The 18,701-nt window shown below is 41.0% G+C and overlaps 1 protein-coding gene and 1 long non-coding RNA gene across 2 annotated transcripts in view; one reads left to right on the top strand and one right to left on the bottom strand.

The window, feature by feature from the left end:
- numbl (NUMB like endocytic adaptor protein) overlaps positions 1–18,701 on the top strand; it is a 70,161-nt gene that overhangs the window by 11,790 nt on the left and 39,670 nt on the right. The window lies entirely within an intron of this gene.
- Positions 9,646–12,768, bottom strand: LOC309688080. Its single transcript, XR_014270960.1, has 5 exons — positions 12,709–12,768; positions 11,971–12,587; positions 11,445–11,597; positions 10,994–11,083; positions 9,646–10,417 (listed from the first exon to the last, which is right to left on the bottom strand). It is a non-coding gene; the product is annotated as an uncharacterized lncRNA (long non-coding RNA).

Raw genomic sequence — 18,701 nt, 5'->3', positions numbered from 1 at the left:
AGAGCTGCAACATCACTGGAGTGCCCAAAAGCACAAGGTGTGCAATACTCAGAGACATGGCCAAGGTAAGAAAGGCTGAAAGACGCTGAACAGGACACACAAGCTGAAACGTCAAGACTGGGCCAAGAAATATCTCAAGACTGATTCTTCTAAGGTTTTATGGACTGATGAAATGAGAGTGAGTCTTGATGGGCCAGATGGATGGGCCGTGGCTGGATTGGTAAAGGGCAAAGAGCTCCAGTCCGACTCAGACGCCAGCAAGGTGGAGGTGGAGTACTGGTTTGGGCTGGTATCATCAAAGATGAGCTTGTGGGGCCTTTTCGGGTTGAGGATGGAGTCAAGCTCAACTCCCAGTCCTACTGCCAGTTTCTGGAAGACACCTTCTTCAAGCAGTGGTACAGGAAGAAGTCTGCATCCTTCAAGAAAAACACGATTTTCATGCAGGACAATGCTCCATCACACGCGTCCAAGTACTCCACAGCATGGCTGGCAAGAAAGGGTATAAAAGAAGAAAAACTAATGACATGGCCACCTTGTTCACCTGATCTGAACCCCATTGAGAACCTGTGGTCCATCATCAAATGTGAGATTTACAAGGAGGGAAAACAGTACACCTCTCTGAACAGTGTCTGTGAGGCTGTGGTTGCTGCTGCACGCAATGTTGATGGTGAACAGATCAAAACACTGGCAGAATCCATGGATGGCAGGCTTTTGAGTGTCCTTGCAAAGAAAGGTGGCTATATTGGTCGCTGATTTGTTTCTGTTTTGTTCTTGAATGTCAGAAATGTATATTTGTGAATGTGGAGATGTTATATTGGTTTCACTGGTAAAAATAAATAATTGAAATGGGTATATATTTGTTTTTTGTTAAGTTGCCTAATAATTATGCACAGTAATAGTCACCTGCACACACAGATATCCCCCTAAAATAGCTAAAACTAACAACAAACTAAAAACTACTTCCAAAAACATTCAGCTTTGATATTAATGAGTTTTTTGGGTTCATTGAGAACATGGTTGGTGTTCAATAATAAAATTAATTCAATTCAATTCAATTCAATTTTATTTATATAGCGCCAAATCACAACAAAAGTCGCCTCAAGGCGCTTCATAGATACAGAGAAAAACCCAACAATCATATGACCCCCTATGAGCAAGCACTTTGGCGACAGTGGGAAGGAAAAACTCCCTTTTAACAGGAAGAAACCTCCGGCAGAACCAGGCTCAGGGAGGGGCGGCCATCTGCTGCGACCGGTTGGGGTGAGAGAAGGAAGACAGGATAAAGACATGCTGTGGAAGAGAGACAGAGGTTAATAACAGATATGATTCAATGCAGAGAGGTCTATTAATACATAGTGAGTGAGAAAGGTGACTGGAAAGGAAAAACTCAATGCATCATGGGAATCCCCCGGCAGCCTACATCTATTGCAGCATAACAAAGGGAGGATTCAGGGTCACCTGGTCCAGCCCTAACTATATGCTTTAGAAAAAAGGAAAGTTTATTCCTCAAAAATACAACTTGCCTAATAATTCTGCACTCTTGTCTGCACTGTAGAAGACAAAGGTAGTAGATGATGACAGGATCCTTTCTATGGTAAAGAAAAATATAACATCTGGACTTTAGTCTGCTCTACTCAAACTATAAAATAAATACAAAACTATTATTATACAACAATATGATAATGAATTTTAAGGTTAGAAATAATTCGCTTTGAAATCTAGAAGTTTCATTGCAATTTAGGATTAATTTTGGTCAGTACAGTCTTATTTATATAGCACCAAATCACAACAAAAGTCACCTCAAGTTGCTCTAATAATAAAGACAAAGGCCTAACAATCAAAGAGACCCCCTTTGAGCAAGCACTTGGCGACAGTGGGAAGAAAAAACTCTCTTTTAACAGGAAGAAACCTCCAGGCTCCGGGGGTGGGGGACAGCCATCAGCCTTAGCTGGTTAGAGGCCAGGGGCTCAGTAGTTCCTTCACATCTGAAAGTAATTATGTACAAAGTTTTTTTTTTGTTGTTGTTGTTGTTGTTTTTTTCCTTTTTTTCATTTTCTTTAATTTAAAAAACAAAAATTCAACCTAATTCAATCTCCTTATGGTGACGAGGTACCTCGAAACTAGTATGTTCAAGACTTAAAACTCTTTATATAAGAATTTTCTCAAACGACAGTGGGGAAAATGAATGTGGATTTTCATTTCTAGAACTGGAGTCCTTAAAAAATGTGGGCGGCCACTATTGCTCTCTATTAGCTTAGTGCAAAGAGTTGCCAAATAGCTAGCTTGCCCTGTCCAACACTAAAATCTGTCCAGCATTTATAAAACTCATGTTGAATCTAACATGTAATAAAACAAACAACAAGTCATAGCTTGTTTGTTTAAAATGGCCAAGTTGTTGAGAGAGCTAGCTAAAGCTGACCTAAGCTAGCATCTTGCTAAGTGTTGTTTTTAGCATTGTAACTGTCAATAAAATGTTAAAAAAGTTGAAGCTAAAAGTTCCAGATTGTGGTACAGGGTGCCATCTCTTCCTGCCAAGCTAATTAAAGTAAGCTGATATCCATATTTGAGAGAAATACAGTGGTGGTGATTTTCTCATTTAGCTGTTCCTAACAGACAACATATTCCCCAAAATATGTCTCACTGAGTAAAGGGTTTGCGTATTACGATTACTGTTATTTACTTAATATTGCTGAAGTAGCCTTTTAGTTTTGGTTCTGATTTAGCAATGTGAGGAGTGACTCCTCAATAGCTAAATACACAGATAAACTTCATAAAAGAGAGGCACACAAACGTAATGAAACTATAATCCCGGCTTATTGACATCAAGTTTCTGAGCTATCTGTCTGTGCAAGTTACCATAAACACACTCCTCATTTAGAAAAGACTCCACTATCCACACAAACGTCCTCTCTTAACCACATAAAGAAACCAAAAACATTCAGTGACATTGATTTTCTATCATATTTCAAAGCTGAAACTGCTTTACATTGTTATGAACAATACGATCCTTCAGATATCATTTTCCCAGCTTTGTCTACACTCTAATATGACTCCAAATATGATGAAATCTAGGATAAAGCCACAGCGCTTTCTCTCTCTCTCTTTTTCTTTTCCAAAAATTATGTTTTAATGGATGAAGCTTCAAGCACCTCAGGCCTCAACAAGCCTTTACAAGGAGATCAATAGAAAGTATATAGACTGTCCTCCCACAGGCTATGTCTGCTCTCGCCTCAGATCACAGAGGAATATCGTGGTGATGCCAAGGCGACACCCAGCCAGTGTAATGTAGAAATGATTTGATGTAATGGGAACACTATGTTGTGATGAGGGGAGGCCTCTCTCCCTTCATCTCTCACCCCGTAGCACCCCTTCAGTCTCTGTAGAGCCGAGCTGTCTGAGGAGGTGAGAGCTCATTTGCTATTCTCTTTAAGTTCCCCTCCTTCCCTTGACATTACTCCTCGTCTCCTCTGCTTTCAAAGGCGAGGTACCAGTAGAGTGGCACGGTTTAAAAGAAGGAGAGGATGCTGGCCGAGGTGATAAGCAGTTGTGAGGAGAATGTAGATAAATGGCTGCAGGGTTGAATTGTCCGGCTCACCAGATGGCTGCTTGGTATGTGCAGGGAGAACAGACCAAGAGAGTCTAAACCAGAGATGTTGTTCCCTGGACCTTATGTTCGACACCTCTGGCCTAGACTTGTTTCCATAAGTGCATGGTTGCATGTTTACATGCCTTTGTCCTAGGATGCTCACTGCGCTCCACACAGGGAATGCGCTATTGCTCCCGCTCTGCATTCCTAAGGGCCAGAGGAAAATTTTAACCCCTCTTAACCCTACTTTTTAGCTGTTCACCAACTTTGAAGTTCCTTTTTTCCTTTTTTCTCTTCCTGCAATTCTCTCTCTCTCTCTCACACACACACACACACACACACACACACACACACACACACACACACACACACACACACACACACACACTAGACTACAGAAAGCATGTATTCAGTTTACACTGTGGCAGCCAAGTGTTGCTGTTCATGACTAGATATTTGCTCTTGCTGAGGTGCAGCTAAGTTGAGCGGTGCTTGCTTGATGGTGATGATGATGTGGCTGCAAAGTTGGCCTTGTTTTCATTTTTAAAAAAAAGGTATGTTGGAAGTTTTTTTTAGACTGTCATGCTCTTAGAACTGAGGAGGAAAACATCCTAGCGTGCTGGTTTCTCATCCTTGCCTTTCCTGTTCCCCTGAGACGTGACTTGATGGACAGATCCCAGCCCACAGAGCAGTTGCATGTTCACCAGCTGCCTGTGAAGTGCAGGACTGTTTATGCAACGCTGTCTGTGTCTGTGCACCACAGCAGCTCCACTTTCAAACCATGTCCTACCACTATGTGCTAAAGTAGCTCTTAAAAAAAATGCATGTGCATACTATGGTGTCTCATGAATAGCGTTACATTGCCTGGCGATCCACACGTACGGACAGCATCCGAAACATGCATTTTGCATTCATTTCATATCCCTGCAAGCTGCAGATCGCAGAGCTCAGCACTCATTTCTTTCACTTTTCTCCACTGATCCCCCAGTGCAGAGGTACTCTTTTAAAACCTTGCCTAACATGTGAAAATAAAACAAAAATCCTGCCATCTAAGTGTTTGCCCGAGGCTCCAGCTTTACCAAGTAAAGTTTGGGGAGATTTGTTTGGGCCCCCCAGTGAGCTGTGTGGGCTCATCTCTCCCGCGTGCATCAGTGGACCGCTGCAGTAGTGATAAGAAAGAGAAGTTTGCATTGCTGTAAAAATGAAAAACAGTGTTCAATTTGAGTTATGTTAGGTATAAAACAGCAAAATCTGGGTGAAATGTGGCCATATTGTCATACATTACCTTTCTGAATGAGCCACCATGAAGTGTTCTTCAAGTGCACTTCTTCACCATCTGTGTAACTGTACATCACAAAGCTGCCTGTGTGTGAGAATCTGTGCGTGGCTCTATTTAGGTCTGTGTTATCTAATACAATCTGTCCCCATCTAATATTCACACTGCTAACCCTTCAGGGAGAGGAGAGGAGGAGCAGAGAGGGATTTGGCATGCCAATAAACAGATTTAATACACACACTTGGAAAAAAAAGTTATGTACACATTGGCAAATGCCACAGCAATCAAGTGGCCAGTGTGGCATGTCTATACAGTGCTGCAGACACTTCGTAGGTGGACTGAAACTTAAGTCACAAATGCATGTGTGTGTGTAAGTGATTTATGTGTTCCACACACACACCTTAATGTTCAGTAACCATAAAAAGTTTTAAAAGCATATACGTAATGGTGTCCTAGATAATCGTGTGTTCTTGCCAAATTTAAACAGCTTTTCTTATATTTTACATGGCTTATATTTTAGTGTATATTTCAATTTTGGAGCTTTTAAGTTAAAACATTTGAAGACAGATGTGTGGGCTGTTTATTGGTGTGGCCAGCTCCTTTTTAACCAGATTTTGCAGTTTTAGTCATGAGAATCAAAGCGAAAAGTGCTCCTCTTGGAGCTTTTAACAACGTTTGTGTGGACTATATTGTGACATGAAATAAACTAGAGGACAGAGGAGGCTTTTTGAATTGACCGATTGACTGCCTTCTGTTTAATAGTGTAAAGTTATGCTGCGCTGTGCTTTGGTGGAGTCACCCAGGCATGCTGTTTGCTTGTGTTGTTGAGGATGTCAACATGCAGTTTATCCCAGAGTCTGTCGGAGACCGGCTGTTATCATACAGACACAAACCATAAAATGTATTTCATTTTTTAAAAATCTTTTTGTAAATGAAAGATTTAAAAAAATAGCAGAGATTCTCTGTATCTCAGAAGTGACTTTATTGTTTTTTTACTTTGCCAATGTTGTGCACGCCATCATTTTAGTTTCTTTCCCCTCTAAAGCAAGTATGGTCTCCTCTCATTCTCTTCTCTTCACTTTTTCTTTTCCTCCTGCTGTAGATACAGCAGATTTGCCTTGCCAGCTATACGGCAGAGTGAAAAACAAGAACAGAGCTTGAATCAATTACTCACTGGATGCACTTGATTTAGTGGTGCTCCGTATAAGCACTTCTGAAGTGATGCTGTCTGAATCGGGCGAGGCAACTTTTCCTTGTTTTTTCTGCATAAATCAGATCTGATCGGTGCTGATCTGCTGTCAGCCTAGATGCAGATCATAATGAAGGAGGAGCTGGTGAGATTGTGAGTCAGCCTCTCTCTTCCAAGAAGCTTGATTTGAAAAATGAGAGATGCACTTTTGGAACAGCAGCTCGCTCTTTTAGAAGGATCACTGATGATTCTTCCACTGAGTTACCATATTTGGTAAATTTTGTCTTACTTTATAAAAATAAGAGCAAACAGTGTGGTCTTTAAAAAAAAAATTACTTAATATAAGCACAGTGTTGATGCATGAATCTCTTTGGTCAAAATATAAAAGCTATGAAAGCATGTACATGGTTTCTTTTCCCATCACTGCTAATTCTGCATCTCTGTGTTGCTTCGCAATCATGCATGAGTCACAGGCTTTGGGTGATCTATCCAGGGACATGTCTCCGAGTTTGAGACGTCAGTTGGGGCTTGTTGGAAGACGTCTGGTTTAGAATAGTTCCATATCTCCAGGGCTTTCGTTTGGGGCGTGGTGCTGTGTCTTACCAAGTCTGCTTCAACACCGTTATGGAGCAATCAGAGAGACAACTGTCCTCCTACTGACAGATGGTTGTGTGTGTCTGTGTGTGTGTGTGTTCCTGCCTGCATTTGGGTGAGGGTTCCAGTTTGTTGGGGGAAGGGAAGTGGAGTTTGGGGAGGAAGAGGAGGTGGAGAGTTTTAGGGAGAGGTCAGCAGAGGCACAGCTGGTGAGACCCCCAGTCTAACCAGCTGCTGCCTCAAAAGAAGCCTGTCAGCAGCCTGCCTGCCTGGATGTACGTGCCTGTCCCTTTTCTTCTTTTTTCTTTCTCTAACTCACTCCCCCCAGCTTTCCCCCTGTCGTGTCCTCTTGCAGACTCAGCCCAGCTGTTCCAACCTTTCTATTCCCCTGTCACAATGCATCTTGACCCCCTTGCACGCATACAAAAAACCAAAACTAAACAAACATGCACGTTCTTCAACGAGAACACGTGCGTGAGCACCTTTAGACTGTTCAGGCTGTATCCAGCGAGTCACATTAAACATGTCCCACGAGTGCTGATGTATCCGTTAGAGTGAGTAAAAGCCTAAGGCTGGAGTAAATCCACCAGCTGAGTCTTTGGGCCCTCCAGGATGGCTTCTGCCTTGTATTTGGTCATGGGAATCAGTTTTACCCTTTACTTGGAAAGCCATTCATTTTTTATGTTATTTTGCATCAATATCAACTTGCTGAGACTTGATACATGCTTAAGATATGTAATTATTCAAAGGTAATTGCTCATCACTAACACATTGTCATTGTGCTGCCAAACAGGGAGTGGAAAACGTGGCTGTGTGGAAATGTGATATTGAAAGTTGGCTAATGGAAAAAAGCGGAGAATTATTGAATACTTTGTTTCAGTTCCAAAAAAATACAAAAAAAATACAACTTGTTCATAAAAAGAGAATGATTAACTGACTGATCATTCAGGAATTTCTTATGGCTTGGTGAATAATTCCTGGGCGCCTGTGGCTCAGTAGGTAGAACTGGTTTGTGGATCGATTCTCTGGCTACTCCAGCCGGCATGTCGAAGTGTCCTTGGGCAAAATATTGTTGCCCTGACGGATCATTCGGAGTGAGAGTGTAGACAAGGTGCTTAGGTATAGAAATGAATGTGTGTGTGATTGGATAATTGAAGTTTGCAGTAAAAGCTCTCTGTATTCAGAGTACAAAATCACTATGCAAGTAGCAGTTTACCATTTAGCATATCGTTAGCTTCATAGCATAATTGCCTAAGTCATTTGACTAAGTCAATGACTTAGGCACTTATGCTAGGAAGCTAACGATATAGCTCTTTGGGTTATGCTAGTATTGGCATATTAAAATGCTCACATGCTAACTGATGTTCGGAGGCTATAGCATTTATTATGTGCATCATGTAAGCTTGTTAACTTGCCAGACCAAGATAAGTTTAGCAGTCATTAATTCGGTGTTTGAGTCTTGCACTTTCATGCGTGCTTTTTCGTGCACGTTAGCACATTAAGTACAGCAATGTGAAGTCCTCTACAAGTACCGACACGGTATTCTCATACAAAAGTTGCAGCCAGAAAACTGTAATACTTATAATGTCCAATCCTTGAAAGCACCAACAAGCCCAGATTTCTGGAAGATTTCTGCATGAGTTGTTTGCTGCTTTAGGACCGCAGAAGCCTAGAGGCGGTTTACGGTGATGGACTGCCGATTTCATTAATCCATCAGACTTTAGGTCTTAACAAGTTAATTGTCTTGCTGTTGTGAAACTAATGGAATCACTGGTTTCCTGGAAGGTAGGAAGTCAGTCTGAAGGCATGTCATGTGCTTTGATTAGCCGTAAGTGGTTATGCAGCATATGGAAAAAATGCGTGGGCGCATGAAACTTCCAGTCGTGACTTTCAAACCGAAAACCAAGTGAGTGAGTGACTAATCATTTTGACGAATGAATAATGCATTATTTGCCTCAGTAAATGCATTTGGCTTTAATGTAATTTAAAGAATATCTACCATATGGTCTGCGTTCTGGCTTCTGGCTAGTTTCCCCTGATTTGCTTGATTAACTTCAAGTTCAAATCTGAACTCGGGGGGCCACCCAGGCTGCACCTTGCCATCGGTGCAGGGGTGCCACACCCTCTCTCTGTCCCTCTTCCTCAGCGCTATTGTTCCTTCTATGACAAGGACCACGTGCCCCCCTATTCAGCATCCTGGTGGGGGGTAGGCGGGCTCTTTGTCTGCCTGCCATTGTCCCAGACACACACGCTTCCATTTGACGGACACACGTGCTGACAAAAGAGAAAGGGAGTACACTGAAAAAAATATGTTGTTGGATTTACTTAATTCAATGGTGGACATTTGTTGCACACAGATGTTTTGCTTTGGCAGCAACTTAAACAATTGAGTTAAATTAACACAATTTATTCATGTTCAATAAACCTGTGCAATTTGTGTTGATAAAATGTGACTTAAACATGTTTTGATGAAGTAATTTGAGCTCTTGAAATATTTTAATCCTTCACAATTTTCTCACTTTATCCCAACACCATTCAATAACTTTTACCCAATACTACTTGGTCACTTAAATACTACATGTTATCTTCAAATTACATTTTGCTATTATATTCTAGTATCAAATACACAATTTTCAAATGGAGGCCTTATAACAGATTATATTGTCCTCTTCCAAGATGGTTGCTGGCATCCACCAGTAACCTTTCAAAACAAAATGTCTAATTTCACTGCATTGACAGTAGGTAAAGAATTAAACTGACATTACTCCACTACTGAATCTATATAAACCAACAGTTAAATAATGTCAGTTCTTCCGTGTTCTCTGGAATCAATCACAGCAAAGAAATTAGACTCTTTCTTTTGAAAAATGTTGGGAAAGAACAAATCAAAACATTCTATTTAAGGCCTCTGACGTCAAGATTCAGTTAAACAACAATTATAACTAAACACCTTCCTATTAACATTACCCATTTTACCCCAATAACTAAAGAAATTAGCACTTGCAGGTCAAAACCTTTATTCAAGAGATGCAAAAATAACATTGATACAGTGACTGTCAAAAATTACAGCACTGATCATACTGTGACATCTTGGTTCAAAACAGCACACTTAGAAATATTCAACGTTCCTTACTTCAACTGAATGAAACTGAAAATACCATTTCACACGACCCATATGGGATATTTAGACTGCATAACTGTTCATGCTACATCTCTTCACTAGTAAAAGAAAGAAAAAATACAAAGAGAAATTTAAAAATGCTGCCAAACAGAGAACCTGTACAGAGTAAAAGGAAAAACAAACAACAACAAAAAAACAGCTCGTCCTCATGGCAGTTGCAGTGTATATAAAAATGAACCCTGCGATCTGTTCCTGGAATTGAGCTTCAAAAATGCAGCAGAACAAGTGTGAGATTTAAATGTCTTCTCACCTAGAGCTGATCACCTCACATGCATAACAGTGAGCTTTCATTGCAGGAGCAGTTTTGTCTTAGTTGTGAACTTTTCTTGAGAGCTGAGTTGCTTCCAACTCCATTACCACCCTTTGAATCACCTCAAAAGTGTAGCAGAGTTGTGATGGGTAACTCATATTGAAGGAATAAAAAAGGTCCAAACAGCATGGCTACTGCAAAGGTCACGTTATCCAGATCTTGAAGAACTACTATACCTTCGATGATGATGCCAACATCAGAAAAGTCATTGCCTGGTGCATCCTCTGGAGACAGATGTTCATTGTGGTTTTCTCAATCTGTGCAGTGGCCTCAGTCAAGTCCTGGTTAAACACAAAACATTTTTTTAAGATTCCCTTTTAAACTCATCTCTTTTGAATCTACCAGTTCTAATGTTAGAGTAATTTAAACCAATGCAAGCAACATAGTAAATAGCTATAGCCAAAGAGTGGCCTGCCATGCTGCCATTCATGGTCTAACAGAGTTTCTAAGAGAGGGTGAAAAACATAATTTTACATTCGTTTTTGTTAGAAAGACACCGGCCCATCAGAAATCCAGGTTTTGTCACTCAGAAGATGTTAGAATTTAGACTTTCAGCCCCACAATTTGGTTAGCTGTTGGTCTTTTTTTTTTCTTTTCAAACAAAAGCTAATGTAAATATTGGTGGGATTTTCCTTTGTTCACTAGAATGACAAATTTAAAGTTTTTTCACACTGATGTGACCCCTAATACAGGGGTGGGGCCTCAAGGGCCGGTGGCCGAGTTCACTACCAGGCCTCATGTGAACTTCAAATTATTAAAGAGGACTACTGGTCCTAACCAGTCCAATGAGGATCAAGTGGATAACTAAATGCATTTTTAAATGTTGCAAAGCCACAATCTACTCATAAAACACTCACCATGAACTCCTGCACCAAGATGTTGCAATTGTCTTTCACACAGATGCGGAGCACTTTGATGAGGGACTCCCTTCGAGCATTAATGTCATCCTAAAGTATTATAACAAAGAAAACAGAGATTTGTGAACTTTTCAGTAGCACAGAAGAAAATGATCCCAGACAAAAACTTAAACCAGTCAACATGCAACACCAGCATCTACAAAGCAATATCAAAAGTTCCTGTTTGACATCAACTTTATGGATATATAGTTTCCAGAACATTTATTTTTTTAAAAAGATCAATTTTTCTCAGTGGGCCAGTAAATGCATGACGAAAATTATGGCATCATTTCGGTGGAATCAGTACTCACAGGTAATAGTTGACTGTTTCAATGGATGCAGCATAAAAATCTTTTACTGACCTAATGCAATACATATACACTTTGTAGTTAAAGAATTTTAAAGTTCTTACTGTCATTATGGCAGCTACATCCTTTAGCTTTGTGCCCTGTTCCCCCGATCACTTTGCAAACACTTTCAGCAGACTGTCAGAGAGAAACTCAGCTCCGTCAGAAACCTTGACTGTAAAGGCATGGTTGGGATGCACTGGAATGCTGCATTTTATCTGAAATGACATAAAATTATTTTGAAATAACAGCAGGCACTGTGCTTGGTTAATCAGTAATGTTTTGTTGAATAAAAACTGTGCTTCCAGATCTTATGGGATTAAAAAAATCCAAAGATGTTTATTTCTGATTTGCAACCCAAGAACCCACAAGTTACAACCTCATTTTAGTTCAAGTGTGCATTAATGTGAGTCCAGTAATCACCTTTCTGACAATACATACAGGTATAAGTTAAACCTATGGCAGATTTTGGATTTCTCAGTTGTATTAATAGGGTGGTCTATTTGAGTATGCATGCACCTAATAATTATAAAAAACCTATTATAATTAAGTTACAGAAACCTTAAGCGAAAATAGAATATACTTTCTTACCATAACACCTTGAACCCACAATCCATCAGCTGACTCCTGGTGAAATGCAGAATAGATGTGGTCTCTCAATGTGCATCAACAAAAACAAAAACAAAAACAAAAGGACAGCAGGTGAGGGCAGGAGGGGTAGGGATGTAAGCTAGCATAATACCGCTGATGATATTAGCTAAAGCTGTTCAATGTCCAAAATCTCACTAACACCACGGTGCAGTAAATACACAATGTAACTGAAGAGTCAGTTGACAAATCTATTCACACAGAAAACCAAATTATGTTATGAGTGCCTCGTAATTAGGTTTAATGTGATATTACGGCTCTTGTGCCAAAGACAAATTCAAATGAAAAAGCGCCAATTCTTTGACAACAGATAAAACAGCAAATAAGCTAACGGCTCTTTTTTAGCATGTTACATGGCGGCACTTTAGACGTTTAACTACATTTGGCTGAAATATGGTAAATATTAATTCAAAAAATCAAGACATACCAAAAAACGTAGAGTTGGCTGCTCGACTTGACTGAGATGGATGCATTTTTTAAACCACGATCCAAAGCCCGCGAGATGAAATCACGCGTGGTTTCACGAGATTTAACGTTGCTATCTTATTGACTTACTTCACCTGAACATGATATGAACAATTTAATACACCCTTTCTGCATATCATGTCGTTTTTACACTATATAGTTACATTTATCTTTAAAACATGAGGCAATTGTGTTAAATACATGCAAGATGCTTACATAAATCCAAGAGATGGCCAGTCCCTTTTTTTCAGTGTAGAAGAGGAGGAGGAGGGGCCACCGCTGGCCATTATTCTCGATGGTGGTGGCGGTGAAAAGACGAGACGCGCTGGCCATCTGTGGTGTGTGTTTGTAATCTGTAGTGACCGTGTGTGTGTGTGTGTGTGGATGGGGGGGGGGGGGGGGCAAGGGGATTGCACAAACACACACACTTCTCAGTTTCTAAAAGAATTCCGCCACGCTTTTCGAGGGGTGTGATGCCTATTGAAATGGCCTCCCCTTTACGTTTGATGAGGTTTTGTTTTGCTCTGAAGTGAGGTTTGAAAAGAGAGGAAAAAAGTCAAAGTGACCGATAACTGTTGAAGTCAAATCAACATCCTAGAGAGAAAGCAACTATAAAAAAGTCTCTAATTCCTTTCTTTTCCCTTTTCCCCTCTCCTCTCCTCTCCTCTCCTCTCCTCTCCTCTCCTCTCTGTGCCAGTGTGTTTTCCAGCCATGGGCCTCAAACACCAGTCCGCTTGTCTTTCTCGTCTCTGTCTGCCTCTGGCCTGATCTCTCTGCCTGAGGGTCTTCACCTCTGCATTGTTTACTCTGCACCATCACAATCTCCCTCTACTTCCCTTTTTTCCCCCAACAGAGGTTAACTGATAAAGCCCCGCTGAATCCTCTAAACATGGGTGAGCTTTTTAGAAGTTGCTCTAGGATGTTTTTTTTTTTAAATGAAGCTGAGATATGACATAACTTTCTTGCCTTCCTCTTTTTCCCATTTCTCCTTAATTCCTGCTTTCTTTCACATCCACGCTTCTTTTCTTCCCTCTTTATTCCTCCTCAGTCTTTGTTGTTTGCTTCTAGTCCTGTTTTTCATTGACTTCCCCTGACTTGTTTCCATGCATGACTCTTCTTTTCTTTATCCCCAAATCCCCTCCTATCATCTCCTTTCTGCTGAGTTTTTCTTCCTTTTCTCATCTCCTCCAGTCCTTTAACAGAATCAGTGTATTTGGTGAATGCTGCAGGGCATCGCGTGTCTAATAAAAGCCACGTTTTGCATATTTTCTTAATTTTATTAAATAGTAAATAGGCATGCAAAATCTTGTAAGCGTGTCAGATTAAAAAAAAAAAAAGAGTTCTGAGACATGTCACTTTAAATACTTCTGGATATCAGGAAGCTTATCCTGTCGAGCAGCGTGCAGCAGCGCCACCCCTGTATGATCTGCCTGACTTTCTAAACTCATTTCCTCTGCCTGTGTGTTGCTGCACGCCCAGCTTGGGCTTTTAGTGCCGGTCGATAAGACATGACCACCCCGTGAAGGTCATTCTGTCTCACTTCTCCAGAAACCAAAACTCCCAAACCTCTGTAAAGGCAGCCACAAAGATAACACAGCCCGTCTGCAATTTCCTCTCATGTCCCAGTTTTTTTTCTTTCTTTCTTTTTCCCTCTTTTACTGTAAATGGAAACAGTTTTGCCTCTGAGATGTTTTTTGTTCCTGTGTAGTAACTTTCTGTGTCACCAGATGTTGCTGTAAGGAGGATTGTTGCGATGTCGTCAAAGAGAAAAGGACACGACTGTTTCCTTGTGGCCCAGAACATGCTGGTGCGTCTCGCTCTTGCAGGACAGATTTGAGGGCAGGCAGACAGATGGTTGGTGTCACACAGGGAAATGGATAGACTGACAGACAGATGGATAAAGACACAGCTTGATAATACATGCATATATATACAGAGAACGCCTCGGGCCTTCTTAATATGTGTTTAAAGACACAAGTAACATTTAAAAAAATATAACTATGTCATGCAAAATAAATATTTTCGAAGGGGCTTTGAAGAAAAAAAATGCCAGCTATATCTATGAAACTTTATCTTCAAGCCAACCTTTTAAATCAGCACATCCTCCAAACGCTTCCTCTTTAGGAATGCGGAGACAGACAGAGGTCTGTCAGACAGGCAACAGCAGAGCGATGGGGCAGATGTTAAAAGCTTTGAAAGCCATATTGATTTTTAGACTTTAGGCCTCGTATGTTGTTGCTTTAGATGCAAAACATGCATTATGTATGAATGCATTGTGTCACAGTCAACACATGAATTGTGAAGAAAACTCGAGTTCACATGCTGTTCATATCTTGGGGGGGAAGCTCGCATTTAGTATTCAGTGCACGTACTGAAACATGCATTCCATGTATCAGCAAAGTGGATTAAAAAAAAGAAGCTTCCTGTCTGGACAGGAGGTCGGAGGTCAGAGGTTATAGAAGGCAGCCTGGGGAATGATCCACACAAACACATGCACACAGAAATACAAATGCACAACCCGGACCAAAGGCAACTGGTCTCCATAGCAGTGATGCTCCTTCCATCCAGCAGGGGTGCTGTTACACAGGCAAAAACCCCCAGATCTGCACTCCTCTCCTCTACTCTGTGGATTTTATAGCAAATAGATTTTAATTTAAGTCCTGTGCATGGATGAGTAAATGATAGCCTGCAAATAAGAGAAAGATGTCCTAAAAGTTCTTGCTTTGATGACATTGCTGAAAAACCTATAGGCTGTATAATAAAAATGCAGCCTATAGGTAGCAACAACTTTGAGGGATAACACAGATAAAGCGTTCTAACTTTTAGTACAATAAAATCCCTTATATATTGGGGTGTACAATGACAAATAAAGGAACCTTGATCCTCAAACCTTATTAATAAATTACAGAGTGACCATTCAAAGAATGGTATTTCTGTCAATACAAATAGCTACAAGAGCAGCTACATATGCCTTTCACAGGAAATGAGGAGCTGAAAATGCAAGAAGGCTCTGTTTTTCTCATTTTCTTTAGCTTACAAGGCCGTAAAGTGAAGCAGTCTCATAATCACTGTTTTAATTACACTCCAGTAAAAGGGAGTGTGAGCGAAGAGGCTAAAGGCTGTTCAGTGCACTTACAACAGGGCAAGGGATTGAAAATGTTATTCCAATCCTATTACAGTGTTTCTATGGAGTACTTACACAGGGTACCTGGAGATGTAAATATGCTGTAAATATGCTAACCATGGGCACTCTGATTCTTCTCCTTACTACCCAGCATATATATTAATACCCTGTGTGCATAAAGCATCTACACTGTAGTTTTCTAAGCTGAACCATTTCACAAAATGTGATGACTTTTTCATTAATTTTTAATCTCAGTGTTTCTTTCTCACCCCAAAACACTACCCCACATCTCTCCTCCGCGCTACGAAGCGCTTGTTGTGATCAGCCAGGAGGGAGGTCTCCTTTCACCCACAATGTTGTCACTGTCTGTATCTCTCTCTCTCTCGTCACCCTCATCAGAACAGCCAAATTGTGTGTGTGTGTGTATGTGTGTTCATGCTGCTTCTCCACTTCCTCCTTCTTTCTATTTTTATTCTTTTCCAGAGTTTCTCTCCCAAATATCTGTCACCCTCACACTCCCTCCTTTTCCCCTCATTCTCCTCTCACTCTTCTAGCCCACGAAGAAAAAAAACCCATACCATTGGTTGCCATGGGAATTGGTTGCCATGGAGCAGCAAGGTTTTCATGTGGTCCTTGCATGTATGTGTGTGTGTGTGTATGTCTACTGTAGCGTGACAGAGTTTGGGTGTCATGTTGATTGGGAGTAGGGAGAGAGGTAATGCCAAGCAGTTGGCCTTGAACACCTGACCCATGTGCAAATGTTCACACACACACACACACACACACACACACACACTAGACTACAGAAAGTTATTGATCATGTATCCGAGCCCCAGGTCTGATCAGTTAACACCCACCAGCCGTGTGTATGTGCATCTAAAGCCACTTGAAGGGTGCGCTCACACACTCCTCCATCGTGTTACAGTTGGTCAATGAGGCTTTGTCTGTAACTACAGGCTTCACGTTGGTCTGTAGAGAAAGATAAGTCAGGGATAATGGAGACATATGATGATGGAGAGTCACTGAGGAGAGAAAAGATAGATGGATGGAGTGGGAGAAGAAAGAGAAAGCAGTACTGACCCAAGGTAAAAATCGATTTAAGCAGCCTGTCAGGATAAGGCACTGGATTTGGCTGTCAAGCGTCGATATTGGATGACCTGTCCATCCGTGCACTGTATTACAGATTTTGATGGGGTGGAAAAAAGAGGTCTTGGTGGATTCTTTGATGGAGCTGAAATCGAAATATATTAGGCATTCTTATCACGCAATATGATCGCTTGTGTTAGCTTAAGCTGAAGTCACTGAGGTGGTGAAATGACATATTGATGAGGTGAAGTGGTTCGAATTGACAGATGTAGCATTAAGAGTGGACCCACTTAAGGATCACCCATCTGTTTCTTTACAGAACACCGCTGATGAAGCTGACGTTCGACACTGGATGCATAGTAGAAGTTAGCAATATGCTATATGAAACCATGAAGTTGGTTTCACCAGCCTGCAAGTTGACCTCCTCAATTTAGTGCTCTCACCAAAATTTAAATAGAATTACTATTAGATTTATTGCACAGCCCTACCATGGGGACTTTATTGTAGTCCTGTAGTGCACTATTTTGTTGGGAAAGTGCTACTGCCATTGGAGGGCATGCTTGGTCTGCAGCAGCGTTTAGGTGGGTGGTGCCAAGACCCAAGGTTTTCTAACAGAAGGTGGTATTGTACTGAGATGAGCAGTGTTATCCTTTTTATCAGTCGCTGCTTTAATCTTGTGGCTGATCACAGTATACAGATACTTCTACTCATGATTGTCGGGGAGGTGACTCTTTGTGAGGTGAAGATATAGGAGTGCTGGATAGAAAAGTTGATGTACGCCCTCCCCAAAGAGGCCAAAATCAATCATCGTGTGCTGGGTTCACAACTTTTTGTTATTTGACTGCTGAATTACAGACAAGTCTTTATATGTTTTGTAGACACATGCCTTCACACTAATGCAAACACTTCAGGGTGCATGCCTAAAGCATGTGGTATGCTAAAAGGAAATTACGTCATAGAAAGTGGCTGGATTTCAATGTCTTCCACTTGGCCTAGAGCAGTGGTTCTCAAATGTTTTCTGGTATGTTTCACTTAAGCTGAAAGAAGTTCACCATCAACACCCAACATTTCATCACTGCAGCTGTGTTTGCAGACAAGTCGACGTCTTCCATGCAAACTATAGATGACTCTGCTAGTCACGAAATAAATCCCAAGGACATTTTTTGGTGCAGGACCTTCTTTACGACCGATTTCACCCAAGCAAAAACCAGTAACCTCCAGCAGTCAGTTGGCCCAGCAAAACACATTTTTCCCCTCACGACCGGAGGTTGCCAGGGGGTCGCTGACTGGTCTCTATGCTTGTGTCACTGCGGCCTTAATCTTCACCCCATTGGCAGTGACTCTGTTTCCTTAATGGGGCCACCCCCAAAGTTTGAGATCCACTTGCTTACACTCCATAAAGATTTTTTATTAATTGTATGATATTGATCTGTTGTCTATCTGTCTTATTATCCATATTATTTTTAATAGTATTCAAGGAGTGTGTGGGAAAAATGGCTTCCTCTGTGCAGCAGAGCCAGAATCCTGACATTGTGAGTTCAGACTGACCCAATTTGATGTCAGTGCAGTGACTCATACTAAAATATAAAACAGCTTTAAGGAAAATGAATGACTTGCCCACTAATCACACTTGATTTGTTTGAGTCCCATTTCAGATACCAGTAAGGGTTCACAGTTACTGTGCGCCGGCCTGTACTTAAGATCCCTGCAACACTGGAAGAGTGCTTATTTGAACAAAGAGTTAGATAATTTACTATTTGTAACCTGACCGATTGTTAGTTGTGGTTATGTCTGTGTGACAGAAGGAGTCTAAATTACATTCAGTCAGTGTCGGTTAAAATAACAGACTATTATGGAACCACTAAGGCATGACGGTTATAAAACCACACAGTCTTAAATTCAACATCTTTGCAGACACACACACACAGCATTACACACACACACACACACACACACACACACACGATCATGTTTCTGGTGGAACAACTTGATTGTAACA

Source organism: Aulonocara stuartgranti, assembly GCF_965226115.1.
Source record: "Aulonocara stuartgranti genome assembly, chromosome: 14".
In the NCBI taxonomy this organism is placed as follows: domain Eukaryota; kingdom Metazoa; phylum Chordata; class Actinopteri; order Cichliformes; family Cichlidae; genus Aulonocara; species Aulonocara stuartgranti.
The sequence above is the reverse complement of the archived record's forward strand: the minus strand, read 5'-3'. Positions and strand labels throughout refer to the sequence as shown.